The sequence below is a fragment of the Phyllobates terribilis genome, unplaced genomic scaffold (genome assembly GCF_046119375.1).
Source record: "Phyllobates terribilis strain yellow unplaced genomic scaffold, ASM4611937v1 Scaffold_7__3_contigs__length_470593459, whole genome shotgun sequence".
Taxonomy (NCBI): Eukaryota; Metazoa; Chordata; class Amphibia; order Anura; family Dendrobatidae; genus Phyllobates; species Phyllobates terribilis.
Window position 1 is genome coordinate 188356723 of NW_027362767.1, and position 5857 is coordinate 188362579.

The following is a 5857-nucleotide window of genomic DNA, read 5'->3' on the forward strand; positions in this document are numbered from 1 at the left end:
CTTCATCATCTGTCTATGGAAATATAGGGGTTTTCCATGTTACTCGTTGCACAAAGGTGCTGGAAAAGTGACAAGTCTCAACCCTCCCTCCTCCACCTTCTCATACTCACCCCAAAACAACAGTGAAATGGACGCACCTCCCTTCTGAACTTCATAGTGTGTCTAAACCACTGTGTTGGTGTCCATATGTTTGGCATTACTATAGAGGGAAGAGCCCACTCAGTTTACTGGGTACCTGTCTCCAGAAGCACGATCTGGGCACATTGAATTGGGCGCTACAATGCACAGGCGCTACAATGAATTGGGCGCTGCAATGTACGGGCGCTACAATGAATTGGGTGTTACAATGTACAGGCACTACAATAAATTGGGCGCTACAATGTACAGGCACTACAATGAATTGGGCGCTACAATGTACGGGCACTACAATGAATTGGGCGCTGCAATGTACGGGCACTACAATAAATTGGGCGCTAAAATGTACAGGCACTACAATGAATTGGGCGCTACAATGTATGGGCTCTACAATGAATTGGGCGCTACAATGTACGTGCACTACAATGAATTGGGCGCTCCACTGTAAGGGCACGACAATGAATTGGGCGCTACAATGTATGGGCGCTACTATGAATTGGGCGCTACAATGTACAGGCACTACAATGAATTGGGCGCTACAATGTACGGGCACTACAATGAATTGGGCGCTACAATGTATGGGCTCTACAATGAATTGGGCGCTACAATGTACGTGCACTACAATGAATTGGGCGCTCCAATGTACAGACACTACAATAAATTGGGCGCTGCAATGTACGGGCGCTACAATTTGCAGGGTCAACTCGTCTTCATCATCTGTCTATGGAAATATAGGGGTTTTCCATGTTACTCGTAGCACAAAGGTGCTGGAAAAGCGACAAGTCTCAACCCTCCCTCCTCCACCTTCTCATACTCACCCCAAAACAACAGTGAAATGGACGCACCTCCCTTCTGAACTTCATAGTGTGTCTAAACCACTGTGTTGGTGTCCATATGTTTGGCATTACTATAGCGGGAAGAGCCCACTCAGTTTACTGGGTACCTGTCTCCAGAAGCACGATCTGGGCACATTGAATTGGGCGCTACAATGCACAGGCGCTACAATGAATTGGGCGCTGCAATCTACGGGTGCTACAATGAATTGGGTGTTACAATGTACAGGCACTACAATAAATTGGGTGCTACAATGTACGGGCACTACAATAAATTGGGCGCTACAATGTACAGGCACTACAATGAATTGGGCGCTACAATGTACGGGCACTACAATGAATTGGGCGCTGCAATGTACGGGCACTACAATAAATTGGGCGCTAAAATGTACAGGCACAATGAATTTGGCGCTACACCATACGGGCACTACAATAAATTGGGCGCTACAATGTACAGGCACTACAATGAATTGGGCGCTACAATGTATGGGCACTATAATGAATTGGGCACTACAATGTACGGGCGCTACAATGAATTGGGCGCTACAATGTACAGGCACTACAATGAATTGGGCGCTGCAATGTACGGGCGCTACAATGTACAGGCACTACAATGAATTGGGTGCTACAATGTACGGGCACTACTATAAATTGGGCGTGACAATGTACAGGCACTACAATGAATTGGGTGCTACAATGTACAGGCGCTACAATGTACGGGCACTACAATGAATTGGGCGCTACAATGTACGGGCACTACAATGAATTGGGCGCTGCAATGTACAGGCACTACAATAAATTGGGCGCTAAAATGTACAGGCACAATGAATTGGGCGCTACAATGTACGGGCACTACAATAAATTGGGCGCTACAATGTACAGGCACTACAATGAATTGGGCGCTACAATGTATGGGCGCTACAATGTACAGGCACTACAATGAATTGGGCGCTGCAATGGACGGGCGCGACAATGTACAGGCACTACAATGAATTGGGTGCTACAATGTACAGGCACTACAATGAATTGGGCGCTACAATGTACGGGCACTACAATGAATTGGGCGCTACAATGTACGGGCGCTACAATGAATTGGGCGCTACAATGTACGGGCACTACAATAAATTGGGCGCTAAAATGTACAGGCACTACAATGAATTGGGCGCTACAATGTACAGGCACTACAATGAATTGGGTGCTACAATGTACAGGCACTACAATGAATTGGGCGCTACAATGTACAGGCACTACAATGAATTGGGCTCTACAATGTACGGGCGCTACAATAAATTGGGTGCTACAATGTACGGGCACTGCAATGAATTGGGCGCTGCAATGTACAGGCACTACAATTAATTGAACTCTACAATGTACGGGCACTACAATGAATTGGGCGCTACAATGTATGGGCACTACAATGTACGGGCGCTGCAATAAATTGGGCGCAACAATGTACGGGCGCTACAATGAATTGGGCGCTACCATGTACGGGCACTACTATAAATTGGGTGCGACAATGTACAGGCACTACTATAAATTGGGCGCGACAATGTACAGGCACTACAATGAATTGGGCGCTACAATATACGGGCACTACAATGAATTGGGCGCTACAATGTACGGGCACTACAATGAATTGGGCGCTACAATGTACAGGCACTACAATGAATTGGGCTCTACAATCTACGGGCGCTACAATGCATTGGGCGCTACAATGTACAGGCACTACAATAAATTGGGCGCTACAATGTACAGGCACTACAATGAATTGGGCGCTACAATGTACAGGCACTGCAATGAATTGGGCGCTACAATGTACGGGCACTACAATGAATTGGGCGCTACAATGTACGGGCACTACAATGAATTGGGCGCTACAATGTACAGGCACTACAATGAATTGGGCGCTACAATGTACGGGCACTACTATAAACTGGTCGCGACAATGTACAGGCACTACAATGAATTGGGCGCTACAATGTACAGGCACTACAATGAATTGGGCTCTACAATGTACGGGCACTGCAATGAATTGGGCGCTACAATGTACGGGCGCTACAATGTACAGGCACTACAATGAATTGGGCGCTACAATGTACAGGCACTACAATGAATTGGGTGCTACAATGTATGGGCACTACAATGAATTGGGCGCTACAATGTACGGGCACTACAATAAATTGGGTGCTACAATGTACGGGCACTGCAATGAATTGGGCGCTACAATGTACAGGCACTACAATGAATTGAGCTCTACAATGTACGGGCGCTACAATGAATTGGGCGCTACAATGTATGGGCACTACAATGAATTGGGCGCTACATTGTATGGCACTACAATGTACGGATGCTACAATAAATTGGGCACAACAATGTACGGGCGCCACAATGAATTGGGCGCTACTATATACGGGCACTACTATAAATTGGGCGCGACAATGTACAGGCACTACTATAAATTGAGAGCGACAATGTACAGGCACTACAATGAATTGGGAGCGACAATGTACAGGCACTACAATGAATTGGGCGCTACAATGTACGGGCACTACAATGAATTGGGCGCTACAATGTACAGGCACTACAATGAATTGGGCTCTACAATGTACGGGCACTACAATGAATTGGGCGCTACAATGTACAGGCACTGCAATGAATTGGGCGCTACAATGTACGGGCACTACAATGAATTGGGCGCTACAATGTACGGGCACTACAATGAATTGGGCGCTACAATGTACGGGCACTACAATGAATTGGGCGCTACAATGTACGGGCACTACAATGAATTGGGCGCTACAATGTACGGGCACTACTATAAATTGGGCGCGACAATGTACAGGCACTACAATGAATTGGGCGCGACAATGTACAGGCACTACAATGAATTGGGCGCTACAATGTACAGGCACTACAATGAATTGGGTGCTACAATGTACAGGCACTACAATGAATTGGGCGCTACAATGTACAGGCACTACAATGAATTGGGCTCTACAATGTACGGGCGCTACAATAAATTGGGTGCTACAATGTACGGGCACTGCAATGAATTGGGCGCTACAATGTACAGGCACTACAATTAATTGAGCTCTACAATGTACGGGCGCTACAATGAATTGGGCGCTACAATGTATGGGCACTACAATGAATTGGGCGCTACATTGTATGGCACTACAATGTACGGACGCTACAATAAATTGGGCACAACAATGTACGGGCGCTACAATGAATTGGGCGCTACCATATACGGGCACTACAATAAATTGGGCGCGACAATGTACAGGCACTACTATAAATTGAGAGCGACAATGTACAGGCACTACAATGAATTGGGAGCTACAATGTACAGGCACTACAATGAATTGGGCGCTACAATGTACGGGCACTACAATGAATTGGGCGCTACAATGTACAGGCACTACAATGAATTGGGCTCTACAATGTACAGGCACTACAATGAATTGGGCGCTACAATGTACAGGCACTGCAATGAATTGGGCGCTACAATGTACGGGCACTACAATGAATTGGGCGCTACAATGTACGGGCACTACAATGAATTGGGCGCTACAATGTACGGGCACTACAATGAATTGGGCGCTACAATGTACGGGCACTACAATGAATTGGGCGCTACAATGTACGGGCACTACTATAAATTGGGCGCGACAATGTACAGGCACTACAATGAATTGGGCGCGACAATGTACAGGCACTACAATGAATTGGGCTCTACAATGAATGGGCGCTACAATGAATTGGGCTCTACAATGTACGGGCACTACAATGAATTGGGCGCTACAATGTACGGGCGCTACAATGTACAGGCACTACAATGAATTGGGCGCTACAATGTATGGGCACTTCAATGAATTGGGCGCTACAATGTACGGGCACTACAATGAATTGGGCTCTACAATGTACGGGCGCTACAATGAATTGGACGCTACAATGTACGGGCACTGTATTGAATTGGGCACTACAATGAATTGGGCGCTACAATGTACGGGCGCTACAATAAATTGGGCGCTACAATGTACGGGCACTACAATGAATTGGGCGCTACAATGTATGGGCGCTACAATGTACGGGCACTACAATGAATTGGGCGCTACAATGTACGGGCACTACAATGAATTGGGCGCTACAATGTACGGGCACTACTATAAATTGGGCACTACAATGTACGGGCACTACACTGAATTGGGCGCTACAATGTATGGGCACTACAATGAATTGGGCGCTACAATGTACGAGCGCTACAATAAATTGGGCATTAGGCTGAAATATTCACAATTTTCACTCTGCAACACCAACTGTGTGCTTGTTTCTGGAAAATACCTATGGGGTCAAGATGGTCACTACAAGTGCAAATGAATTCCAAGAGAGTTGTAATTAATAAAATGTGGAGACGTGGGAGAACCTGCATTTTTGGCACCTAGGAGCTCTGCAAATTGCACCCACGGATTGTTTAGGAAAATCTACATGCCAAGTGGCACTCCTTCCCTCTCAAGCCCTGCTGTGTGGCCAAACAGTACGGCATGACCACTTATGGAGTGAATTTGTGCAATAAATTGTAGGGTCCGTTTATTACCCATTACCCCTGGTGAAGATGAAAAATCTTGGGCGAAGACATTTCAATGGTGAACATTTATTTTTTTTACTTTTTAAGGTCCAATGGTGTAAAATACTGTGAATCACTTGTGTAATCATTCTGAGGACACCTTTATTTGAATTCTTTGAGGTGTGTAGTTTGTATAATGGGGTCACTTTTGGAGGGTTTTGCTGTTCTGGTACCTCAGGGGCTCTGCTAATGTGACATGGTAGCTTACAGAGAGAGACGAGGTACATTTGTTTGCTTCACAGATAAATATGAGTGATTGGAC